Here is a 27,850-nt window from a genome sequence, read left to right as displayed (position 1 = left end):
ATCGCGGATTACTTGTTGACTTATTAGACTCGCAACCCTTTTCAAGCCCAAAACCGAATTTTCGTCCGACAAGCCCAGATCCAGCAAGCCAACGTCATCAATATAAATATGTCTATTAATAATCTAATGGTCGTTCTGCATGGGAGTATAAACGTATGCAACACAATTATACTTGTGCATTTCCACGTGGGATAATTATTGAGTCATTAGGAGACTTGTACAAATGCGACTGACTATCGGGACAACACATAAAATCCTAGCCGCACATGCACAATCACGGATTGTTGAATGAATAATTTATTAATGCGTGCGAGTGCCTGTATAAATGCATGTGCATCTAATTACAAATGCAATTCCGTGCGTGCAACGGTTCGCCTCTCCGTGTGCGAGCTTGATTCTCCGACACAAAGTTTTTCCATTGGAAAATAACGTAGGAATTAATGTTTATAATGAGATAATATTAATGACTCATGTCTCGATAAATCTTCCTCCGCAAACAGACTTTCATTAATAGAAGGAAAAGGTGTTGGCAATGGATGTGAAAAAATTTATAAAATGATTGTCAAATTTGCATAAAACATATTATATCTAGAATATGTCTCTGCATATAAAAAGAAAATAAAAAAATATATGTAATTTTTTTTATCTCCTTTCGAAAAAATAATATAATTTTATTGTTCTCAGCGAGCACGAGGCGTTTCATTGAAATTCTGGCATGCATCGCAACTTGCAATTGGCATGCTGGACGCGGAGCAAATTTTTGCAGTAAGAAGCGTGGGTGTCTCGGTTTAACGCGCAGGACACGGTGAGCAGACTGTTTAATGCGCCTCAAAGCCAACAAAGGAGAAATAAATTTTGAAAATGATTGTCATTGACGACGGCGTCAAGTGACGGATGTTAATCGGCGGTTAATTGCGTGCAATTTGCACTTCATTAGCACCACGTGGCTGCAGTATCTCGATCTCTGGGCGCTGCATGCGCCGTTGCGGTGAATTAATAAACGTAAAAAAGTGTGGCAGACACACAAAGGGTTATTTTAGATCCGTGCAACGCGATAAACGTCAATTGCGCCGCGCTACACTTTCAGCAGCGACGCCCAAATTGGTGTACAGCGTATATAGGCGATCATCTTATATGGAGACTATGCAAGTAAATGTGCAAGTCGTATAAAATAACAATCAATGACAATAATAGTATTTTAAATAAATTTGAAATATTTATTTTTTACTTAAAAACATTTTAAATTGCTTTTAAATTTATTTTTAAAAAATTAGATAGTTAAATTTAAATAAGGTATTATTTCAATTTTCTTCATAATATTTAATAATAAATAATAGTATCTGAGAAAAATTAATTCTACATCCTCACATCTATTGTCTTGCTATATAAAAATAAATAAAAAATTAATTAATACTAAAAAAAATTATATAGATACAAATTTGAAATTCATTTTTAAAAAAGGTATAGAAGTATGAATTTTGAGTAATTTTGAGTAACTGCGCAATGAGCTTTTTATTTTGTTATTTTATTCCCAAAGTATTAATGAACTTTCAATAGGCAAATTAAGCGTTGGGAACAATTAATAAGCGCACATAGCGGATCATGAAAGCGTTTCATTAGCGCATAAGGCAATAATAATAATGGAGTTTGAGATAAGAAGAGGACACCCGACCTGGGCCAATGTTGAGCAGAATGGCAAAGCAAGGAGCAGTTATGGGGCCATAAAATGGGTACTTGAAGTTTATGGCCGGCCGCCTCGGCACTCTACATGTAGCCGAGCGTTGGTGGCTGTGAAGCATCCGCACACGCAGAATAGGCTGAAAAGTGAATGGGCCCAAAACACCGGCGCGCCACGCGCATTAGCCTCAAATTTATTATATTGACACTTTTTATAGGACGAGTTTTTGTCAATGAAAAACGCCGTGCAGAATGTGTAAGTGTGTTTGCATTGAGTGTCTGACGCCGATGTGACGTCACACGCGGAATCTCCCCGTTCTTGTAGAGTCGGCAGCGGCGCGCGCGGCCATTAAAATCATAGCCGTGGAACACTGAAATTGCCCATTAACAGCCGCACGCATTGCCGCTGCTGAAAATGGGCCGTAATGCTGTTTAAATGTGTTCGACTCACTTTTTAGTGCGACACCACCATTGCAAACAAACCGCCCTTAGCTGCTAACAATTGACCCAATTTGTCTTCCCCTTGTGTTATTATAAGTATTGAAAATTAAAATATATTGATTCTAAGTCTGGAGAACAAATCAATACAAAAATATTAATTAAAATTTTAAACTTGATGCGTTAAAATTGCCCAATAAAATAAATTTTCAAATATAATTTTATAAGCCTTTTAGATTTTTAATACATAGATACTGTACAATTATTTACCACGGATTTCTAATTAAATTTTAAATTCACAGAAAAATGGCTATTTCAATTCTAAAAATTATACATTTTAACACTATTTTTTTTTTATATCATATGAACATGAACTAAAATTATTAATTAAATTTGGCAGGAAAATAAGCGATGCTTTTTTATATAAACCAGCGCTACAATTTGGATACAATAGTTGATGTTTATATCAAATTTTAATTATGCATTTTAATAATATGTTTACAATAAGATTGTTAAAATTAATGGTACTAAATTTATATACGTCTACACCATAAAAAAATCAGACTTGTAAATTAAGGAACGAAAAAATTAAGTCATTTTGCAATTTTATTGTGGCTGGGGATCAATACCAATTATTTTCAACAACGATCTGCATGAAATGAAGCGGTTAATTAATTGATCGGCGCTCACTAAGTGGCGGCCGAGGTGTGGCAACGGTGTTGGTCCAGAGGCCCCGCCCCTAGGCGAGCTCGTATCTCATCTCGCGAGAGCGAGCGAAGGGAAGATCGCGGCTCTCAAATGGCCGACGTCGCCGCTCCATCTGCCGTCGAGCAGTGCTTTATGACTCGCCTTGTAGCGCGCGGGCCACAAATTCACTCTGCCGAGAGAGCTAAGCTTGAAGCGCGCCTCGTTAATTTTAATTTAATTAGGTGCGAGAGCAAGTGTACCGTTACAATGTGGTGCATCTCAAGAGAACGAGGGAGAGGCGAGCAAGATTCGCTGCTGATTAAACAAGATTTAAACAACAATGAGTCGTTTCGGATGCAATTCCCCGTGTTAAATTATTTGCCACTTGTCACCGCGCTTTTTTTATATTGATGAGAAACTATTAAAAGACGATCAAATTAGAAATGCACTTTTAAATTAAAAAAAAAAAATAAGGAGAATTTAGTTAAAATTTGAGTCTGAACAAATTATTATTTAAGTTTGTTGAATTAATTAGATTGGTTTTTTTGTGATTGGGATATTTTAGTAATTTCTATGCTTCAAAAACAATATCCGAAGTGCGTCAGAAATCAATAAAGCCATAATCAGCAGGAAATGGACGAGACGGAATAATTTTCCAACAGGGGCTCGCTGCTCTCTCGTGTAAGCTCTCTGCTGTTTTTATTCATGTGGTCCTGTATGGATTACGAGTTTGTGCTGCTGGCGAGCCCGTAACTGTATTGCTTTTATATGTAGCTGAATCACCAGCACATAAAATAATATGGGACACCTGTATAAAGCCAGCAGCCAGAGTTTTCAGAGCTCTCTCGCACAGCGAACGAGGTTTTATTCAAACAAGAGACCTGCTCTCTCGGCCGCCACAAAGAGAAGCAGAGGATTTGAGAAATTCTGCTGCGCGGCTCCACTCAAGGCAATTCTCGGCGCTTTTCTCAAAGTGGACGAAAGAGAGAAAAAGAAATGCCCCGGCTTGTTCTTTCAACCTAGCCTGACATTTGGCTCGGCCGCGGCTCTACCCAGGGAAATATAATTTATAAAGCAGGTGCTTTTACATATAATTCTCTTTGAGCTTGAATTCTGCGGCAGAAATTTTTGTACCGAAGTCATTCGATTCGACATCAATGGGGAATTTGATCCTCGAAGCTGCAGAACAAAGAGGTTCCGCCTTGCAAAAGTATTAATTGTTACAACTTGTGAGTATTTTTATAGACGAGAGATCCTCTCAAAGTAAATCTCAAGAAGTTCAAAATAAAAATATGAGAGAGAAGTATAATTTAAATATTTTTTTTTGTACATCAATTTGTACATCATCTTAAATAATTAATAGTTTTACAGTGATGGCTAAAAAAAAATTATAAAATACGTCTTATCCGTTTCCCGGTTTTTTTTAAGATCTTTTTTTAAATTTTTTTTGGCTGCTACGATTTCTCATTAAATTTTTAAGATTTATAAACTTATTTATTATTTAATAATAATAATTTGTTATATATTGAGAAATTAATAATTTATCTAAATTAATTGAAAATAAACAGTCCACAAATTATTAAGGATAAAATTTCCAGGGCATGGCAACTTTGAAATTAAAATTTGGGCTTCCAAATTTTTATTTTAAATTTTCCAAACAATTTACGTACTGCGGACTTGAAATTTGAAACCTTGTGTTGCATCAATTTGTAAACACACAAAATTAACATTAGAATTAATATTTTTAATTAATTATCAAAAATAATGAATTCTAAATATAATTGTCAATGTTAAAAATATTCATGTATATCAATAATAACACAATAATATAAAAGTAGCCACTTTAGCTTTATAAAGTAATTAATGTATTTAAATGTTTCTAAATTAATATCCTGCTCAATTTCAAATTTCGCCCCAACGCGTAAATAACTTGTAGCGCATCGTTCGCTCTCGCTCCTGTGATAAAGTGCACCCTGGATTTAATTACGACTATGATTACCGGCGAGACAAATTGTTTGGTGCGCACACAGGCCATACACACGATATGAAATTGCGAAGAGCGGCGCGCGCCCGCGTTAGTTTATAGTTTACGGAAGACGGCGATGTGGGTAGAACGGGAAGCCATGCACGCGAACACCGGCCTCGGAGCTCGTAAAGTATCCCCGCCCAGACTCAAATCACAAGGGTCTTCGCCACTTGCGAAGCGATCAAATAATGTTCAATCCTTATTGCACCCCGTTGCGGGCCCTCTCTGGTGGCTTTTTATTAAATTATTAAGAGGCGTTCACAGCCAGCGGCTTCTGGTGTGATTTTCAACTGAATTGAAAATTGAAAAAGAAGTGTATTTTTTGAATATATTTCCTAGAAAAAAACCATCAGCGAAGCGAGAAAAGAGCACATATTTTAAGAATATTTCTAGTTTAAACATATTTATTTTACAAATTAATTGAACTTTTAGATTTAAATTCAAATAATTTTTAACTTTTTAAAATTACATATTCATCATGTCACGTTAAAACCATCCAATTAAAATTATATTTTTCGTTTTCAATTAATTATAAATATTTCTATACTCACAAATTTTCAAGCCTTTTGTTATGAGATTTCAGCAAACTGGAGCCTTTTCTTTTTCTTTTTCAATTTTTTGGCACCGTTGTGTGCGAAGTTTCACACCCTGTTGATGAAAAGCGGGTGTGCTCATGCGATTTTTTGCAGGCGCAGCGCAATAATGATGATAATCCAATTATCACTTGTTCTTCCTGTGCTTATTATGTGGCTGTGGAGAGTTCCAAGTAAAGACTGGGGCCAGTTGTAGTAATAATGCGCCTGGCTAGCTGCTGCTGCTCTGCTCTTTTCTCGGGGACTGGTTTGCAGCCTCACTTTTTTGCTCCGTTGCGGGACGGACGTGATCTCGCTGGGTTTTGTGTATCCACTAACAAGAATTGTAACCAATTCCACGCCAAACTCGCAGTTGGCGAAAAAAGAAAAAGGGGAAACACACGTGAAACAATAATAATCAGCAAGAAGAGCCGCACCAGCAGCAGCGCGCCTCGTCTCAATTGGTATTACACATTATACTAAATTTTTTTGTATTAATGGAAAATGTTTCAACTTTTTGTTTTCATCAATATCAAATTTATTTAATAATATGTTTAAATTTAACTATCAGAAAAATATTCAATTTTGAACTGGCATTGTGATTTTTAATGCCTTTTAAACACTTTTATTGTGAGTTTTCCTAATTATATTGTTTGTTTGCACAAATTAAAAGGAAAATCGCATTATACACTTGAGGGAACATTGAATTGTTGGAAAAAAAGAAAGCACTACGAGAAAAACTTTTTAATAAAATTTCCGTGATCAATTTCAACATCTATACCGCAGGAATGTACAAATTAATTAATCTTAAATTGTGTGTGTCTCACATTTTAATTCTTATTTGCATAAAGTTTTATTTAAAGAATCTCTTAATTTTTACAGAATTATTGTTGCACTTCACAAACAAAATTTAATGAGTTTTCAGTTTTTCACCATTTTGCAATTTTTAACGACCATGGTTTGAAATAATTTTTATGAAAAATACAGCAAGAAAATTATTTACTCCAGCCTAAGAATAAGTGAGAGTATACTCAAATTTGTTACGCGTTTAAGGAATATTCAGAACTTTTGAGAGTAAAGGAAAAAACTGAAATAATGGTTTCATAAGTAAAATAAATAAAAGCAAAAAGTAATTTTTCATTCACATAAAAGCAGGATATTTCTAATAGGGAGTCTAGGACTGTGTAGGACTTTTAGCCGGTGCCCCGTGTGTAAATAACAATAATTTATCCCGCGGTGGGCTGGAAATCACACCAATAAAATTTTATGTGGCAATTAAGGGGATTTTTATGTGCGCGCATCAACAAGTAATTTGACGCGGCTGCCGCTGGATAATCGCGCCTCAAGATCAAACCACCGCAGCACGGCCGCCCGAGAGAGTTTTGATATTTATGACGCGCGTACTAATACATAATGAGCACTTTGGCCCGTTCGTATTTTACACAAACAGAGAGTGAGTGAGTGAGTGAATAGGTGCCGCCGGAAAAGAGAGGCGTCTGCCTTCAACCGGCTTTGGTTTTTCCATTCAAAGCACTCGCCGCGTAGGCAACCCGCACAACGCGCGCGCCGGCTTGACAAATGTCTGTCATAAAACTTAACTGCCTCTTCTCTTTCTCTCGCTCTCTTCCATAAGGTTCGCACCACACTCGCACCATTATTGTTATTATACACTGCGCTCTCGCCTCTTCCCTTTTATTTTTAGTCTATTAACTCGTCTTATTTCATCCCCAGTTAACTCGGGAAAAATGGTGCACCAACCAAAACATGTGTAATCTTTTCGCGCGCCTTTTGTATCAGAAAAACTGTTGCGCTTTTCTCCCTTTTTAGCCCACCGGATTCACCCCTTAATATCACTTCAACTTTTATTCTTGCAATTTTCTTTCACAAATTTTGGTGTTGAAATTTGACATGGCGAAAATGTGATCAAGAATATAAAATCTCATGAAAACCTTGATAATTTAATAAATTGGGTTTTTTTTGCACAGGGAAATGTTAGGGGATATTAATTCCATGTATTTCACAGTATTTAAACTAACAAGAACAATAAAATTGTATGCAAAATGGAATATTAATAATAGCTTTATAGTTACAAAAATTTACAAAAAATAATGATGACTGATTAGTTCGTTCACACTCAGAGAAATGTTTAGTTGATTTTCAACTAAAACCTTTAGTTGAGCTTCAACTAATGCGTTTTAGTTGATTTTTAGTTATAAGGAATAAACTCAACATTTATTGAAACTAAAGCCGAGAAATCTTGTGACTTAATACAAATAAATTATTTAGTTCCTGAAACTCAACGTTTTATTTGCTATGAATAAAGCTTTATTTCTATTGACTAATGTTTTAGTCGATGTTACTAAAACCAAGAAAATTCGAGCGTCAAAAAAAGCCCACGCTAGCAACTAAATAGTTTATTTGTGGTAACTAATCTTTTAGTCAATGTAAGTAAAAAAGACCAAAACGCCTCCTGTCGGACGCGTCGGTCAAACATTTGTAAATACACTTGTTAGTGAAACATGTAGTCACAATAGTCTCCTGGATTAATCTAGAATAATCATCTCATAATCAAGCCATCAATTTGAAAACCATCGTTTGCAACATTCTTCATGTATTAAGGAATGCGCCGAGCGCATTAAATTTTGAGGTGAGTTGATTATAATCGAAAAATTTTGAAATTTTGTTTGTCGTTCCCACTGTTAGTTTTTCAATTGTGCAGTTGGGGATGAAGTGAATTAAGACTCTTTAAAAATGGGTTAAATTATTTTCAGATTTAAACGTGAAGGACTGATCGGACCAGAAAAGGAAAGGATATATCATTATATTGACCCTGAGAGCGCTGCCCTGGCTATCAAAAAACCATATAGATCATACATACTTCAATTAACAGCGATAAATTTTCAAAACGGTAAATTGAAATTTGAGCAACTCTGATTTCCAAATATTAATAAAAAAATTATTTGCAGTATCGGCCAGACAGGTGAACTTAGAGGATTTCAAGATATAACATTATTTGGCGTGGAAGTTTCATCTAGTGAATGTGTTAAGTGTGGACACTATATAGTTTTTTTTGTATACGTCAAGACAACATGAACAAAAAACCACTGGATGGATTCTGCATATTGCGTTATTATATGTGAGTCAAAATATTTTTTTCTCTTTTCCTCTATGTTTATCTATCTTGCAATAAAGACTTTCGAATTTACCAAACTAGTATGTTTTTTCTTGTAAAATTGAGCCCCTTCAAAGAAATAAAATAAGAATTCATATCAACTAATAAAGAAAATTCAAAACAAATAAACATATTAGTTAAAGCGACTAAAAGACCCTGTAATGTTTAGTACAGTCAACTAAAACCGACTAAAAGATTTAGTTAGGGCAACTAAATATGTGAGTTAAATTTCAACTAAATAATTTAGTCGCAATGAATAACCATTTGAGTTGGACCAAAAATGACTAAAATCTTTAGTTGCAAAAACTAAATTTTAGTTGGAACAACTAATCATTTCTCTGAGTGCATTAATATAAGAAAAATATATTTAAATCATTCTCGAGATAATTGTTTTATTCAGTTATTAATTCATTTGAATAATAAGATGGGTATGAGAATTTATTTTTGGTTTTAACGTAAAATACATTTTATTAAAAGAGAGGCTGTTTTATTTTTCTGACTTTCGTTAGTTACGGTTATTGTTAAAGATTAAACAAGGAAAAAATATATTTCAATAACAATTAATAAAAAAAAAAAAAAATAAACCAATTAAAATATTTTAATATTTTTAGGAAGAATATGTTTCATTTTATGCGAAATAGCTTCTTGATCCTATATAAACCTTTCAGAAAGTTTATTTTGTGTCTAAACATTTTTTAATGTTCACAATAAACGAATTATTCTAAAATTATTCAACACAATTAACCAAATGGTATGAACCACACATTCGATAAATTTCTGCTACTCTACTATGCAACATTGTATTCTGGTGTCATTTTATTTTCTTACTTTTTAGCAAAATGGGCAAATTGAAAACTTGTTATCCTTTATTAAACTACTCTGGTCTTTTTTATTTAAAATAGAACTCAGATAAAATTTTCATTAATGGAATTGAAGGGTAAATAGAAGTGAATTCACGATTCTAAAAATTTTAATTCGCTTACCAAGCATAATGTTCTTTTGGCTTTGTCATTCTTGAATAGACATTCTTAAATTTTTCACGCATTTTTTGATGACACGCGGTTATATAAAGAGGGGGAAATAGACAAAAGAAAAACTCTCAGGGTGCATCCACATATTCACGTGCACACAAAACCCTCCAAGGAGCAGTCAACTTTTTACATTCGCAGGCCATAAATATTCCAGGAGAACAATATTCGTGAATGGTCCTTTGCCACCCATATTGAAACATTTCCTTTCAACCCTCATAAACAGCTACGATCCAGAAGAAGAGCGTGTGACAATGGGAGCGCTATTTACAAACACGACCGCGCTTTTATTCGCCGATCATTAAATCCTATTATTTGCCCCCAATTGTGATATTATTCAATTATATATCAAAATTCCCTTGCATCGGAAAAAGTTCTGAATATCTATACATTGTAAAATTCTCATGCCATTTAAATACAAAAATTCAAACTGCAAATATATTCGCAAATGAAGTTCTCGTTGGAAATTAGATTTCCTACCTTTATGACGAAATGTTGCAAAAATCGGCCGGGATGGGGTGGCAACACGTGTGCGTCTTGCAGTATAATGTCTCAATTTTGGTGAGATTCGGCAGGCCCGAGTCGCTTTTTATGAGAGTAACACGAGACAATGAAGCAATTGAGCAGAGAGTGGTAGGCAGCCAGTTAAGTATTGAGGTTACGGCGTTGGAATAGTTTATGATAGGGTAGCTTACAACTCTCGAACCTCCCGCCTCCGTGAAGAGGAACACAGCAAGAGGGGAACAATCATCACACACCAAAACAAGGGGTGGGGATATAAAAAGCAATTTTATTTTTCTCGAAGGGTAAAATTGTGTGTGCGCGAGAGCGTGCTTTACAGTGGCAGAACGGAGACGACTCCGCGCTAGCCGGGACAGGGGAAATGAGCTACGACCGCCTGTTGGCAATCGGCGCCGTCTCCCAAGCTAAAGGTCCCTCCCTTTGCCTTATCAATTTACTTTTCGGCTCTTAAATTACTTCCAGAAACGTCAAGTCGGAGATTAAAATTAATGAAAGTAAAAATTCCGTGGCATTTATTATCTTATAAGGGAAACGTAAATTACATCATAATTTTAGTAAACTTGTCAGTTCCTTTCAGCTTTTATCATTTAAAGTAAATAATTATGATTTTCCCCGGAAACTCACTACGTAGAAAGCGATAAGCACATTGGTCTGTATTTTAATAAAATTAAAATTAAATTAAGAAATTTTAAAACTGCGATGGCAATGATTGTGAACAAAGCCGCGGTCGTAGGTCCAGCAGCACGCTTGCCTGCTGTTGTAACTCAGCGAACCCTCTTCTCCCAGCATCTCTGGCTGACGTATTGCCCCACGTGACTCGGCGCGCTACCCAATCGCATAACTCAATGCCTACTGGTTACCACCCTTTACGACCATTACTGCGGCAGCGGGGAAATTCAAAACGAGCCAAGCACATGGCCCGCACGAGGCTCCACTCGGCGCTCGGTGGTTATGCAGCCGGGCCGTGCACACCGGATCATCTTGTTGCATAAGCACCTGAATTCAAGGGGTTAAATTTTTTAAATTAATTTATTTTAAACTTTTCTTAAAATCTTTTTAATTTTTACTAAAAATTATAAGAAGAAAATCAAATTTATTTACTCTTTTTCAGACAAATTTTTCTCTCAGGAGTGTGAGGGCACAAAGCGTTAAAGCAAGGCGAAAGATAAAATTTTCTTTCACGCTTGGCTGGGAGCCGCCTGAATTTATATTTAACTGTGACGGGATATGTGCGAAATTAAGCACCTCTTATTTTAAATAATGACGTGAACTCGCAAATTCGAAATTAAATTTGAAAATGGGAGGAAATATCAGGTGATACGAATCTGACGTCCATTCATTTAAAAAGAGAAAACAACACTGAAGCGCCTAATGAAATTATTATTTTTGCAAATTAATTTCAAGCAGGCAGCGAAATAATTAATTTGCTGGATTTATATCTGGCAGCGATTTTGAATGGGCGTTTAATTAAAGTGGTTTGATCAATAAAGTTGCTCTGATGCCGCGCGCGCGAGTTAATTAACATCGGTATTGCTGTAAATGTTTATCTGCGAATTGAATAAAAAAAGAAGCGAGTTCTCTGCTCTCCTCGGCGGGACAATTTATTGGGTGAGTGCTTATTTTAACTGATTTCTCAGAGAAAAATAATGAAGGCGGCATGATCGTAAATTTGTGCTGTAAGTTGAGAGCACATTTGCCTGCGAGCTAGCGAGCAGCGAAACAGCAGCTTGGCCGCCGCGGCAACACACTCGCTCGCTCTTTTACAATCCATTCGACATTCATGAAAACGAGTCAATTACAGTGTCAGTATCGCGCAAATATACACCTCGGCGTTGTATTGAGACACGCACTGCCGCGATACCGCGACCAGTTTTTCATTATTTCCAACTGCATTTTTGCGCCGCGCGCGGAAGCATTATCGCGAACAACGAACGTAGATTAAAAAGCGGCCTGTAATTTATGGCGGATTTGAAAATAACGATGACTTTATTGCCTTCTCACAAAGAGGGAAGAAAATTACAGACTCCTGGCTCTTTTGCAAATTTAAAACGTCATTTTTTTATGTTATTCATAAAAAAATTTAAAAGTTAATTTAATAAACATTTTCTTTCAGAAATTTATTAAACACTGTTAAGTATACAACATAAACAAAAAATATTATAATAATAATATTAAGATTTGCCTTGATTAGGGTTAAAGTATTTTAAAACTTTTTATGTGTATATGTTTATTTTTTATTTTTTTTTTAATAATTAATTCTGTTTAAAGAAGATTTAAAAAAAATCATTACACTATTGGAGAAACTTTGTGAAATTTATGCAATAATATTATAAAATATGTCGTTATTGAAAGTATAAATAAAGCTATTCGGTCATTCTGAAGCAAAGAATCCAAAAGTTAGCATTACAATTCACTAAATTTTCATCAATTGCGTCCGTGGTTTTAGGTTGTCTTACAAATGAAACAAAACTTTATTCTTCTTTATTTAATAATTATTTATTGATGTTAGCTCATTTCAATTCTGAAGTAAAGCATTCTGAATGTAATTTTACTAATTTTTGATCTTTCGCATCGGTTTAAACAATGCTTATATGATAAATCCCATTAAATGCCATGGTCTGAAAAAAATTCACAAATAAGTTTTAGGTAATGGGAATTTTTAATTTTCAAATTCAGCTCTTTACGAGCAGCACCATACAATTATAATTAAATTACAGCATAAATAAAATTGCTGGTTTCGCAGGTGTATGTGTATGAGTCGCTCTTTTGTTTTTGCCGCTCGCACTTCATTATTGTTATTATACAAGGCGCAAAGCATCGCTCATTCGCAACCGCGGAAACAGATTTACATCACGATAGGCTGATTTAATTGCTAAATTACACTGCTCCGCAGCCCTTCTTCTCTAATCAGAGGCCATTCATCGCGTCGTTTACGCTTAATTTCGGCTAATTAAAATCTCTTTGACGCCATAAACTAAATTGCATGTCACTATCACTTCTCACTCTATTGTGTTAGAGATAAAATTTAAAAGGTGTAATAATTCTGTTTCGAAAAAATATTAAGATGATTTTAACAATTTTTGCAAATTGAAGTTAATTTTCTACATAATTTATTTTAAAATTAAACATAGCAACAAATCGTTGTTATACCTTCCATCTTTTGTTGAAACTTAGTTAAAGTTTGCATTGCTTAAAAATTTACTTGTCATCCCTTCAAGTTATCACTTATCATTAAATAAGATACATGATAACAATTAATTATTTTAATTTTTAACGAAACCCAATATTTTACAGTTATGTTTGCGAGACAAGAATAAGAAGCTTCTTCCTGTTAATTTGTAGTTCATTGTTGTTATGTAACAGCAGCCGATACTCATTTGCACTGTCTTTTGCTAGTGGAAATCGCCGAGTGTGGCCATGCATCGCAAAAATGGCAAAACTCTCTACAGCTAATGAGTATTCCGATCTCGGTGAGCGCATACGCAATGAGCAAATCAAAACAATGCCATTTAAAGCGTGGCAATAAATTTATTTCAGCTACAAAATTTGCGCCCCTTCCGACAACACAGTGGCTTTTTACTTTGCACGCGGAGAGAGAGAGAGAGAGAGGTTGATGCATGAGCGACGTGCAGCAATTCCTATTTAGCTGCGACATGACCCGACCAAAACTAACGCAAGTGGCCCATAACGATGCAAACAGTGTCCAGTGGCGGCAAAAGCTACCGTGCGATTTATTGTTCGCACACAGAGTGCGTTTTGATTTTGTCACCGATATTGTGGCTGAAAACTTAACAAACTGCAAATTTGAGAATTATTCTAAATCGTATTTACCGTACTAATCTTGAAGATACAGTTTTTGGCCACTGCTGAAAAAGTATCACTTTGGCGAAAACGGACTTATTGTGCGGAACGGGGCACATTTCCCTGATGATTTGTGGAGGAAAACCAATTTTTGTTTTTCTTCTTTTGTTATTGCATCAATACATATGTGTGTGGATATAGAAAAGTTTTTTCCTCCCTCGATCCATTTCGGCGCACAAAGAAAAGGGGATGAAACAGAGAAAGGGATGATACTGTTATTCTTTCTCATCGCTCAGCTTACAAGAAAAGAAACATTTTGAAACGAAGCGACGCGTAATAGCTCGAGAACGTTTTTATTCCATCAAAAGACACTTTTCTCCTTCGTCCTTCCTACTTTTTGTATTCGCCGGCCCTTTTCTGGACAAGCACTATATTTATTTTTCCCTTTTCTCTCCGCGTTTTGTTTACGTACTCGCCAACTGTGTGAGTTTGAACAAAGAGAGACTTGCTAGGAAAGATGGACTCCCCATATATAGAAAGAAAGGAAGAAAGCAGAGATGGCACAAATATTGTGCTGCCTGCGTGCATTTGCACCACCAAGCAAGAGCGCTGATTTAGTTTTTCTTTTGTGGCAATTTATTAGCCCATAAATTGCCACAAGATGAATATGGCCCGCAATAATTTTCCAGTCTGGAGGAGAAGAAAAATAAAATGTTCTGTGCTGCCGCCGCTTCTTTTCAGCTCGCGTGGGGCGCCTGCTTTTCTTTTGATAGCATACAACTGGTCGTTCGCAAATTCACAAAAAGAGAGCGAGAGAAAACGAAAATGCGACTGCTGCCTATAAATCCAGTATGTTGTGCGAAATAAACGAGGCAAAAGAGCTATTCCACGAATGCTTTTAGAGAAATAATCTAGGTTTCCTCCTATCCTTTATTACAATTGCAGAAGAGTTATTGTTTATTCCAAAATATTAATTCTAAATGGATATAATTTTCAGAAAATAATGGATAATGGTAATTTTGGATAAAATTTCCAGGTATTTAGTGAAATAAAAGATAAAAGTTTCTTCCTCAAGTATTTTTTTTTTCTTCATTTCAACAAATTCAATTTTGTTCCCCTCTCTCAATATTTCACACGTATTGAATGTCATAATAAAAATTTCTTTTCATTCATGTAGTAAGATTTAATAATTTTCCGTAAATTTTCATGTTTTTGCTTTGCCGTTTCTTCTTCTTTTGCTGATAATCTAATATCCTTCTTACGCACTAGTATTGTTGAATAAAATAAAAAAAAATTTAAATTGGTATGAAATGTAAATTCAGTTGTTTACTCTTAACCTAAAGATTTTTAAAGACCATGAACTTATTTTAAATTCTGCATTTTAGTTTTCCGTTGATGATTGATTGATTTACAACACTTGAATATTCATACAAAAAACATCTCCATCAGCGCCTTTCATTACAGATGCAAATTACAACTTTGCCCATCTTTTTATTCGTTCGCTGATAGCCGCGCGTATAATTTTAAATTACCATATCGTCGGTGAAAACCGAAATCCGCCGACGAAAGATGGGAACGCGCGTATTATGTATAAACTTGGAAATATGTAATTAAACGCTCTGGAAAATTATCAGAATAATAAGAGAGGCACAAATCATTGTTGTCGGAGGCGAAAGATTTATGGGACAGTGTGAGAGATAACAATAATTAGTTTCTAAATTAGGCCGCCTAGCTCTCTCATGATGCTGTGTGTTGTTTTGAAAACACGCCTCAAGGAAATCCGTCCGACAGCATACGCAGCCATCGCATTTTCCATTTTCAAGGCGACTGCATTATTCGGCGTTAGATATATTCCCAACTTGTAATACATCACAATGATGAATGAGTCGAGTTGGCCGCGCGCTAGCTCTCTGCGTTCATTCTTGCGCGGTTTAAGAGCATAATTTATCGTGAGATGCTCAAAAAACAGCACCTCACAAATAAACCGGCCAACTTTTAATTCGGATCAAAATTAAGCAAGGAATTAAAGTTTTATTCAAATACTTTGCGCCGGAAAATTTACAGGAGAGACTTAAGCCTATTTACACGACGGCGGCAGACGGTGTGCCGTTAAGCGAGTCATTAAAAAGTACTTAGCCGCCTCTTAAATTTTCTTTTGCCAGGTTGGTTCCTTTTTCTGTGTATATATGTGTGTTTGATTTGATTTATTCGGGAGATAGCGCAGCCATGCCTGGCCAGCAGATTTATTGAGATAGACGTTTTATGTGTGTGTGCTTAAATTATTATTTTGTGAGTGTGTGTGTGTTTTGCCACATAACGAAATGAGATGATAAGAACGGAGGCCTGTGTGTGCTGCCAGGTAATTGAGAGATCCTCGTCCGATCAAACTGCTATGGCTGGCAACGCACTCGGCCACAAACAGAACAGGCAGAAAAAGCGTTGGGCCGCAGAGAACAACACAAGGTTATAATTTTGTTTGCCTTTGCGTTTATAATAAGAAAGAAAAAACGTGTTCGATGCGCGACTGAAGAAAGAAAGCATCCTTAAGATGCTTCAACGTTATCACCGAGGCTCAATCACTTCATTCGTCCCGAGCAGAGAGGCCACAAAATGAAAAATAAACTGTTTTCCAGCATTCAGGAGTAATTCAATATCCTGACCGAGTTAAAAAAAATGAAAATAATAATGAATTACTCGAAATTTTGCACACATCTGCATAGATCAGATGAGAATAAAAACTCACGTCAATTAAATTTGAAATCAATTTAAATTCATTTTTATTCCAAGCGTGGATGCCAGCTCAGCGATATTGAAATTTCCTTTAAACTTTTAACTCGCAGTTCTTTTATAGTATAGTATTTTGTTAAGGGGGGTTGTAAGCAAAATGAAAAATATATAGAGGATATAATATTTGAATTTATTTACATATTACCTTGAAATCCCGCCCGAAACTTCAGAAAAGACAGAAGATAATTAATATTTTACTTTCTCAAGCTATTATTAGTTTTATTGCTATGCATTAATATAATACTATATGTTTTTTTAACATGATTGCCACGAGCCATGACAAAATTAAATTAGTGAAATTTACATTCTTGTTTGACAAATTTACTTACTTCTGATTAGTCATATAGATATAATTTAATATTATCAATCGATAATTTTAGAATTCAAAGTTAACATGGCAGGATCTTTATCAAAAAGGTTGATTTCAATTATTAGATTGAAAAATAAATAAATGAAACAAAATATTTTTAATAATAAAACATTCTAAAGAAATTTTTCAAATATAGCAATCTTAATGTTTTAATTGTAATTTGTTATGTGTTTTTTATTATTAAATTTTAAAATTTACAATGAGATTTTGACAACAAATTTTCTGATTTTTTTTTCTTCTAATTTTACTTAAAAATGACCATTATTTTTTTGGGTATATTAAACATACAGGGCGATTCGAAGATAAAATTATATTTTTAAATCGAAAAAATTTAAATCTTTAATTTCTATTATTTCCATTTCAAAATATCATGTTTTGGAAAAATTGAAGCGAATTTAACCATGGCATTATTGAAGTTCTAAAATCAGCAGCACATTTTATCTGTTCAAACACCTCGGGGCTGTATATGAACGCAGCCATTATATTTATTTGTCCGGCGGACAATCTCGCTCTCTCGATCAGAGCAGAGCAAACGGCGCCTTATCATCCGCCAGAAGGGGTTAATTCGAAATGCATTACAAAACGCACGCCTCTCTCTATGTGCCACCGCTGCTGCTGTGTGACACACACGAGGGCAAAAAGTCCGAAACGAACCGCAGCTGATTTGCATATTTCATGCAGGGCAAAAGGGAAATGCAATGCTACACTATACACGGGGTGATGGACTTTTCGGTGGTGGATATGCGATATGGGAATTATTTCCCTGTAGTGTTGTACCGCGTACATAGACAATGCAGCTCTTCGGACAATTAACTCGGCCGCAATTCAGCGTCATGAATTCTCACGCGGCGGCGGCGGAAAAGAGAGGGATGCGCCGCATAATGTGGATAATTGCAAAACATTCACGCCTCCTCCCTGCCGCCCCCCAGACGAAACGCATGCATATTTCAAAATGAAGACGCCTGCTGCTTGCATTTTTAATCGCGCGCGGCCGAGCGCTAATTATTCACGCTCATCCTCCGCACTTTGAACAAAACCAGGCCGACACGCAGCCGCGCGCAATCAAGTCTGCGCCAAACGGCCGTAAATCACTGAACATGCAGCGGCAGGGCGGCGGTTTTATTTTCAAATTCGATTGTTTTTATTTCTGCTTGTACAACGGACGTGCGATTCCAATTGACACACAATACAACTGTGATTCAGTATTCACTATACAAGCCTAAAAGTATTTAATTTTATTGGTGCGAGCAACTAGAAAAACATTATTTAATTTAAAAATTACTAATTCTGTTATAGTTTAAATAAATTAATTAATAGTTATAAAAACAATAACAACTTTTTCAAAAATTATTATTTTAATAATTTTTGTTTTATTAAAATTTTTGAATGCAAGTAGTATTTTAAAATATTTAAATTATATTGTATTTTTTAAAAACTATTACATGCAATTTCTATTTTTGAATATCCTCAGCAAATTTAAATAATAAACAATAAAAAAATTTTAATAATTTTTCTAATTATTAAGTCTTAATTGCACATAAACAGTTGCATCTTCCCAAAATTTTTCATTAAAAATTCTCAGCAGAGTGAATGGTATAAAAATGTAAAGATAAAAATTGAATTATAAAATCTTTTATGTGCATCAGTCCTATAGTTTGATAATAGTTTAAAAATTGTATTTCAAATATTTTTAATGAATGAAACTGCATGATATATAACACAATTGTTTTGTTATTTTTTGGTTATATTATAATTTTAGTGTTCTCTCCAGAATCACCTGGCTCAATCGGTGCAAAAATCTAATCTGTATGTATTGAAAATATTTTTTTAATTGAATATAGGTTAAAAGATAATTTTTCAAACAAATTAAGGAAACAACAGAAATATAATATTAACATTTGTGAAAATTTAGAGATATTAGTGCAGAGTAACATAATATTAAAAATTACAATATATATTATAAGATTTAGCTGGACATAATTTCTTAAAAAATTTGTACGGTCACATTATTTCATTATCATGCAATAAATGAAAATAAAAATATGTTGCAGGTCACAAATTTGGACATGGATTAATCGCTGGAATGGAAATAGACTTTTTCAAGTTTACGAGGTGAGGGAGAAGATCTAGGGAGACGGTCTTTGATTATCATTGGCGGTGATTCATTAGCATGGATGCGGCTTGAACGTAGGAGGGATTTGCCCGCCGCGGAGCAGCTGTGTCCCTATACGCGGCCATGGACGGCGGCTATATGTGAGAGAGCAGCCAGCGATCCTCCCTGCAGCCCCAGTGACAGAGATGAATTCGTTTCATTTCACGTAGCTTCCCGATGATTTATGCTTGCGGTAAGCCATGATTTATCGCCAAAGCCTGCTAGCTGCCTATACCCGCGCGTATACACCATACACAATACACACACACACCACGACCAACCCATGGGCAAGAAGAAAATCCCAACCAGGAATTCCAACTCTTTTCTTTTCCATACATACAAAACGTTGCGGTTTCCACGCAATCAATAAAAGGGTTAGAGGTGTGCATAATGTAACGCCTGTTTATATACCTGCGATTTTATTCATTTTTATTCATTTTTCTTTAAATACATAATACGCCCTTTTGTTTGCCGAACGCTTTTTTATTATATATTGACTGCTTTTGATATAAAGCTCTTCTCTCGCGGCATTAAATAATAATATCGCCGGTATGCCTTTCAAAATAATTTGATTTACGACTTTGATTATTCAGCTATGATAAAAATAACACACAACGGACGCCGCCGAATAAGAAATGGATTGAGCAAAACGGTCTCGGCTTGGCATCTTGTTTGTGAATATTGAAAATTATTATTATTGGAAAACATCTGTGAACGGCTCGAAACGATCCCTGGGTTATGCTTCAATTTTTGTCATATGTACATTTTGTCACGAACGGTCACGAATATGTATACAAAATTTCCTAATATAATTGATGTTTATTTGACCACATTTTTACAAATAATACATTGTTTACATTCAGTTGCTGATAACAATTTATTTAAAAAAAGGAATTGAAGGACAAATCAGCACCACCACGACTAGCAAGAATTTTGCTAAAACTTCTGAACATAAAAAAAAAAAAAAAAAAAAACCATCCGCTGCTGTGAGCATCGGCTGACTAAGTTTTTTTTAATTTAATTTTTTTGCTCAATTTGCTCAATTAAATGCATAATTATAATGATAAGTCGGCTTGATTTTCGTATATTTTGCATGATCAGCAGGTTTAATTAACTAATGCGGGTTATTCAAATGCTAAGTTAGCTTAAGGAAATTTCTATGGTACTAACCTAGTAGTCTAAAAGAAATAATAATAATAAAACGTTTCAAATATGTAAACCATTTTTTTTATAAAAAGTTCATTTTTTTTAATTACAAAAACTTAAAAAAATTGTTTACTTATATTATTTGTCAGCGCCAAATGGCTACCAAAAGAATGCATTATGCAGATCAGCCCCCAAAGATACATGTAATAATAAAAAGTGTCCCTGCCCTGAACACAGCAGACGACTTTCAGCACTCGTCGACTGCATAGCGGGAGATATGCACAGCAGTACGTATTTTTGTTTGGCCGGCTGATTTATATCTGACTTGCCATCTTTTGCTCCGGTGGGTGGGGGATGATTTATTCCGAGGCGTGGTTCTGACACTGGACCCCTTGAGATTGTTGCAAGAAGCGCGCGGCAGCATCACGGTCCATTGTTGATATCTGCGCCGGGGTGTGTGTGTCTGCATGTGCTTGATACATGCGTACTTTCAACGTCGGCATTACACTTATATATCCCTGTATATCCCCATATTGTATATGTTTTGTAATATATTGCGCCACCCCTGCGCGCGTCAGTGTCAGGTTGCAAAAGTAAGAGGACAAACTTTTTTTGACGAGGGATACATTTTTGTTTCCCTTGGAACAGGACAGACGGAACAAGCTATGTACCCATTTAATACATCAGAAAAGTGAAAAATGAGAGTCATTTTTCGATTTTTATGCAAGAATGCATGAGGGGGATGCTTCTTGCATTTTGATGCATTAGTCCCTTTTCTATTAGAGATAAAAATTCGACTATTTGCGTCAGATATAAATAACAAAAAATAAAATGCTCCCCTCTCAAAAGTGCTGACTTGGCAAAGGTCAAATAGATAAAAAAAAAGGAATCACGAAATTAGTTTTTAAATTTATTGCATGTTACTCTATAATGGCATAAAAATTAGTAGAGAGCGGGCATAGAAAATTTGATGTATTTTTTTGTTCTATAATAATAAAAATGCATCAAACTTCAATTTGAATGAGAAAGTAAATTATTCTCAATATTATAGACTTACAATAATTTCCACATCTTAAAACGCTTGCCTGATGAAACAGGCTCAAGTTTATGAAATAAATGCAACCTGCACAACATGCCTGCGAAGAAATTGCCTACAATTATTTAATTTTTTTTAAATTATTGATATTATAATTAGTTGCAAATTGTGTTTATTGATATATCACAAAGGCAATTGCTGCCCATAACGGGATACATCATTCATACATTCAAAATTATACAAATTCAATACAATTGAGAGAAAAGATGAGAGTTTTACAAACAAAGTTTTACATGCGAAATTTCACAAACAAAATTTTCAATTACAAAATATAAACACAAGAAAAATAACAGTAGTCAAGTTCTTTGGACATTTTTCTTTTTCTTTTTCTGGATGCTGAAAGCTTGAATTTAAATGACTGCCTGATACTTCCAAATGCCGCTTTCTTTGTTCTTTTTTTGCTCTTACTCCTGGCAAAAAACTGCAGCTCAAATTATGTTTATGCATAATTATGCAATCTTTAAGACATAAAATCTAGCAGGTTGATTTAGAATTTTAGATATATCCCCTCTTCTCTTGCTATTCTTATCTGATATCAAATATTAATTTAGAGGAAAGCTTCATGTTCGTGCGTCATTGCAATAACATTTTTGACGCTTAATATTCTAATAGAGCTGTGAATTTGCGAACGAGAAATGGATTATTTGATATAGTTTGTGTCCCTTTGGCGTGGGTCAGTCCCCTACACTTCACGAGTCGCACTTAATGTGATTGCGAGCTACTAGAGTGTTATTCGGATGCACATCTTCCAAATCGGCTGTAAAAATGCTGGCCATCCCCGACTGAACCCGGGGTGCATTTTTCATCGAGAAGCTCTCCTGAGCGTCATACAGATCAGCACAGGGGTCAGTTGGGTGAAAAATGACGCGATGCATTTGATGGCATTTCACGCGCCTGCCGATTTATTGCGCGCACGAATGCACCAGCCGCGGCATTCATTCGGCCTGACACTTGCAATGGCCCCATAAAAATATGCTGGAGAGCATAATGGAATTATATTTCATGGAGTGTGTGAGTGTTTATTGTTTATGCCCACACTGCCGTAGAGGCAAAAAAAGCAAATAAATTTATCGGCGCGATGATGCTTTATGGCACATCTCAAATGAATGGCACAAGGGCTGCTCGATTTATTTTTTTATTGTCTATGCAACAGACCACGCCGCCTGGATTAATTGTGTGAATGGAATTTATGGCTTGTGGCGAAAAAAATTAATATTAATTCCTATTAATTCACTCTCTCACATCACAAACAGAGCTGGAGGCAAAAAATTGTAGAAAAAGTTTATAGAAACCCCTTCAATAATAAATAGTTTAAAATCAAACAATTAATTTTTTTTTTACTACAAATTTTCGCATTGGACACTACACCCTTACAAAATTCAAAATTTAGGCAAATACCAGCAATATAAAAAAAATTATTTAAATAATTAACGAAGAAGAGCTTTATAATTTTGAGTATTATTAATAACTGTCCACTGTTTTTAAATAACTTTAAATTTCAAGCAGAAAAAACAACTGTTTATTGACCATTTGTATTTGAATTAATGTCGCAAAAAACTTTAAACACTAGCTAGTGAAAATTATAATGAAAAATAAGAACCTGTTTTATTGTTATTTAATTCTTTGGGCCGATAAAATTTATGACTTAATCTCGTGTGTGTGTATACGAAAAGGAGGAGGCAAACAGTCAGAGGCCGGCCAGAGCAAGCGCTCTATAATATTATATTTCATATCGCGGCCAGATCTATCATGTAACAAGTTTTGCAATTGACTTTTCACAGGCGGTGGGCGAGGAAAGAAACTCTGCTGGAGACAAAACGAGAAGGAGGTGCAGCGCTCAAGAGAGAAAGAAAGAGAGTGTCACTGCAAACTCATCAATCATCACACAAACAATCAGCCGACCTGATCAACCTCCAGACCATCCTCCTTTATTGGTAAGAGAGGGAAAGAAAGAAAGAAAGATCCTCTAGATTACTTGCTCCCATTTAACCCTTTTGCACTCTGCTCAAATCCAAAAGCACATTTATTAAACAGAAGGAAGGAGGCCAGCATGTTGCCAAGTTGAAATAATATGCAGATTTAATTTAAAATAAGTCAATGGCTAAAATAAAATTAAAATTCTATTCATAATTGCATCCGTTAACAATTTTTTTATGCAAATATTTTGATTTTTTTTTTCAAGGAAACGCGTTAATGGAATATTAAATTTTCTCCTAAAGGTGTTTGTCTGTTCTGGTTTAACCTTTTAGCCGGTTATCTGCGGCTCTCTCTCGGAATAAAGAAATTAAATATAAAGAAAAATCCTATAATTCCACATTCCATTTGGAACGGCTCCGGCTTATGGAATGGCTGCGCCAGTGTCGCGCCTTTTACCCCGGCCGACAGGCCAATAAATCCATCAGCGTGTACAATATGACACTTACTATCTGAGTTATTTTTTAAAAAGAGGCCCTCGGCGCGCGCGTTTCACGGAGATAGCTCGAAACATGACTTGTGTGTTTTGTCCTTGGGAATTATTTCTCGATATGAGTGTGAGTAAGGTATAATACACACACACACACAGAACGTGGGATTAAGAAGAGAGGAGAAATTCGAATAAAATAATTTAGTGCCGCTCATCTTGCGGTGACTCTGAGCAGTTCCTCCAGGGATGGCCTCGCGTACACAAAACGGGGCTATCCGTGTTTCTATCAGACTGGCTGCATGTAGCATTGTAGCTGTCCAGAAGACTAAAAGTAACACTCGCGCGCGAGTATCTCTCTCCAAAGAACGTATACCGTACGCAGGCAGACAACACAAGCATTTTATATTATGCCGTCCCGACTGCATGCAAGAAGTGTGTACCGAGGAGAGAGAGAAGACGCCAACTCGTTTCTTTTATTTTCAGAGCTTGAACCTCCACTGAAAGTCTGAACCGGCCCTGAGTGACTTTTTAGAGGAAAGCTTAATAATATTAAAAAATATCTTGGGTTGGATCGGTGTCCTGCATGGTTGAAAACATTGTATGAAGAAAATTTTAAAAGAATAACAACATATTATTCAAAAAGTTTTGGATTTTATTGTTCCATTATAAAAATATAAAATGTTTCAGGTTTAAAATTTTTAATTATCCCGCTCGAAGTGTTCAATTTGCATAAAATATTTGATTAAATTTTCTAAAATCAGAATATCCCAAAAAAATTATGCAATGAGAATTTTACGTCGATTGTTACTTACAAAGGCAGATTTGCCAAACTAATATAACTTTCCTCGTGTTGAAGTAAAATGCCTAGAGGATTTGAAAAATTTGTTAGTATAATTCAGCAAAACAGCATTTTCTAATTTAAATACAATTAAACCTGCTGAGCGAAATTGCAAGTGTGTCTCTCTCGTCAGGTGCAATTGCACCATTGTACATACTGCAATGTGTGTAAGTCCGCGTTGCTGCGAGAGCACATTCAATTAAAAGTGTAATTAAATTTTAATTGGAAATTTCAAGCCGTTGCTGAGAGCAGCCATGAAGGCAAGCCGTGATTTATGTAATGAGCTTTGCACAACTGAAATTAACAGCAGGATCAATTATCTGGCTCCAGCGCAGCTTCTGCATCTCACGGGATGGAACAATTTTTTTCAGTCAAGCGAATATAAATTTTTTTGCTTTGCATCTGCGGACGGTTTTTGCACCGACGTCAATCATTAACTTTTTTATTACACTTTTTTAATGTCAATTTCAAATTCCTGAAGTTTTTCTAACACATCCTGTTTTCGGGTCAGTCCTCACTGAGTGACTCAATATCAACGGGAGCCCACTTGGCGCCATATTTTTGTCGTCGGATGGGAAAAAACTGGGCACTGAGAGGATCGTGATGAATATATCGGTGACAAACGGAGAGCAGAAACGCACATTAGTGCTTGCGACGGCAATGATAGGGCACACGTTGCCCACTGTTTTTCAATGGCGTGCATGCGTCGCACGCGGCATACTCGAGGGGACCGCGCAAGAATGCGGTAGGCATGCGGTAATAAGTCTCGTTTTGCTTATTTATACATTTAAAACCGATGCTCTTTGTTGCCGACGAGGGCTTAACTAAACGCTATGGGCATTCATCTCTCGTGTGGCGAGGAGAAAAGTCTGTTAATTATAGTACAGGGGCTATAGGGGGCACCGACGCATAATTGAGACATTCCCCAGCAACAAATTTAGCGAGCCATAAACTCGAAAGCGAAAGAAAATTTGTTTACAGGACGTAATTATACATTGGCGAACAAAACAAGGTTGATAATTGGCGGTTGGGAATTTTTTAAATGATTTTTTAAGCAGGGATTACTGGTAAAATGGCGTGCAAGAGGAGGTTGGATTTGCGATAAAAATACGTGAAGAGTACATAAGTAGGTTTTTCAGCTCATACAATTCGTGATACCTGAGAGATGATTTTTAAACAATTAAATAACCATTGCAAAAATCAGAAGATGGTTTTTTTTTCATATAAAATTTGAGAATAATAATTAATATTACATTAACATCAATTTTAAAATATTAATTTGCGTGTGTACGAAAACATACATATATGCCATTTATAAAATTTGATTAAATTATAAGGATCCTAGAAAATTTCCATGCAAATTAATTTCCTAGTTTAAACTGTTGTATTTAATAAACAAAGCAACCTAAAATTGGAGCCAGAGCCACCTTTTATTCGCAATTAGCGCAGTTGAGTGATTTTCGCATTTTTGCTTGCAATGAGACGAGCGGAATCTCAATTACTGGGCGATGATGCTTTTATGCAAGCAGGTACAACTGCGCTCGCTCGGAACAAACGAACACACACGGCATTAACGTGCGGTTTTATTGTTGTCGTCTTGCGTTGCAAATGCTTGTGTGCGAGGAGTGAGTGAGTGTGTATGTTGGAACAAGAAAGAACCGTGCAATGAGTGCGCTGCTTGTATAGCAGGTGTTCCTGCTACTTGATGGATGGCACAACATGCTAAAGAGCAGCAGCTCACTTGGTAGGCTCAGCCAATAATTTCAGAGCCGCAGCCTGTGTGCACTCATTCAAATTTCAACCCCATTAATCAATGGCATGTATATATATATAAAGTCACTCAAGATGTGCGCATCATTTCCCGCCTCTAATCTGTGTGTAATTTAAAACAGGGAACTCTACAGATTATTTAAATTTAGAGCACCTGTCAAAGATGTTTCTGCATTACAAAATTTAAAAAAAAAAACTGCCACATTAGCAGTTTATAATTATTTCATTTAATCATTTATCACTTTTTGTTGCACTGTCAAAAGACCAAAAGAGGACAAAAATTTCCTACCTTCCAAATTGCAAAAAAATTTAATACTTAACATGGAATTGTGTAGTGTTTCCATGACTTCATTAAAGTTTCACTGTAATTTTTATTTTTTGCTCTTGCAAAAATTAATTTAATGCCTTGGAGCATTAATTCATAATCGTTTGAATGTAGAACTATATTTCGTCATCCTTTGATGTAGAACTATATTTTGTCGTCGTTTGATGTAGAACTATATTTCGTCAAGTCAAATGTAGAAATATATTTCGACATCAAGTCAAATGTAGAAATATATTTCGACATCAAGTCAAATGTAGAAATATATTTCGACATCAAGTCAAATGTAGAAATATATTTCAACATCAAGTCAATGTAGAACTATATTTCGACATCAAGTCAAATGTAGAAATATATTTCAACATCAAGTCAATGTAGAACTATATTTCGACATCAAGTCAAATGTAGAAATATATTTCGACATCAAGTCAAATGTAGAAATATATTTCGACATCAAGTCAAATGTAGAAATATATTTCGACATCAAGTCAAATGTAGAAATATATTTCAACATCAAGTCAATGTAGAACTATATTTCGACATCAAGTCAATGTAGAACTATATTTCAACATCAAGTAAAATGTAGAAATATATTTCAACATCAAGTCAATGTAGAACTATATTTCGACATCAAGTCAAATGTAGAAATATATTTCGACATCAAGTCAAATGTAGAAATATATTTCAACATCAAGTCAATGTAGAACTATATTTCGACATCAAGTCAAATGTAGAAATATATTTCAACATCAAGTCAATGTAGAACTATATTTCGACATTAAGTCAAATGTAGAAATATATTTCAACATCAAGTCAATGTAGAACTATATTTCGACATCAAGTCAAATGTAGAAATATATTTCGACATCAAGTCAAATGTAGAACTATATTTCGACATCAAGTCAAATGTAGAAATATATTTCGACATCAAGTCAAATGTAGAAATATATTTCGACATCAAGTCAAATGTAGAAATATATTTCGACATCAAGTCAAATGTAGAAATATATTTCAACATCAAGTCAATGTAGAACTATATTTC

The 27,850-nt window shown here is 35.2% G+C and overlaps 1 protein-coding gene and 1 long non-coding RNA gene across 6 annotated transcripts in view; one reads left to right on the top strand and one right to left on the bottom strand.

The window, feature by feature from the left end:
• LOC132205142 (homeotic protein antennapedia-like) overlaps nt 1-10,263 on the bottom strand; it is a 110,565-nt gene extending 100,302 nt beyond the window's left edge. For 3 of the 5 annotated variants that reach the window (XM_059634040.1, XM_059634041.1, XM_059634030.1), the window contains exon 1: nt 10,081-10,263. The gene's annotated coding sequence lies outside the window, so the exon portion shown is untranslated. Of the gene's footprint in view, nt 1-5,379; nt 5,604-10,080 lie in introns of those variants that run through there. The other 2 variants (XM_059634038.1, XM_059634032.1) reach the window with 1 other exon arrangement.
• Nucleotides 1-27,850, top strand: part of LOC132205147 (uncharacterized) — a 46,591-nt gene that overhangs the window by 6,737 nt on the left and 12,004 nt on the right. The window contains exons 2-4 of the long non-coding RNA XR_009442669.1: nt 19,132-19,192; nt 19,250-19,425; nt 23,256-23,408. This is a non-coding gene — a long non-coding RNA (uncharacterized LOC132205147). The remainder of the gene's footprint in view (nt 1-19,131; nt 19,193-19,249; nt 19,426-23,255; nt 23,409-27,850) is intronic.

Source organism: Neocloeon triangulifer, unplaced genomic scaffold, assembly GCF_031216515.1.
Source record: "Neocloeon triangulifer isolate White Clay Creek 2 clone unplaced genomic scaffold, ASM3121651v1 ptg000002l, whole genome shotgun sequence".
Taxonomy (NCBI): Eukaryota; Metazoa; Arthropoda; class Insecta; order Ephemeroptera; family Baetidae; genus Neocloeon; species Neocloeon triangulifer.
The sequence above is the reverse complement of the archived record's forward strand: the minus strand, read 5'-3'. Positions and strand labels throughout refer to the sequence as shown.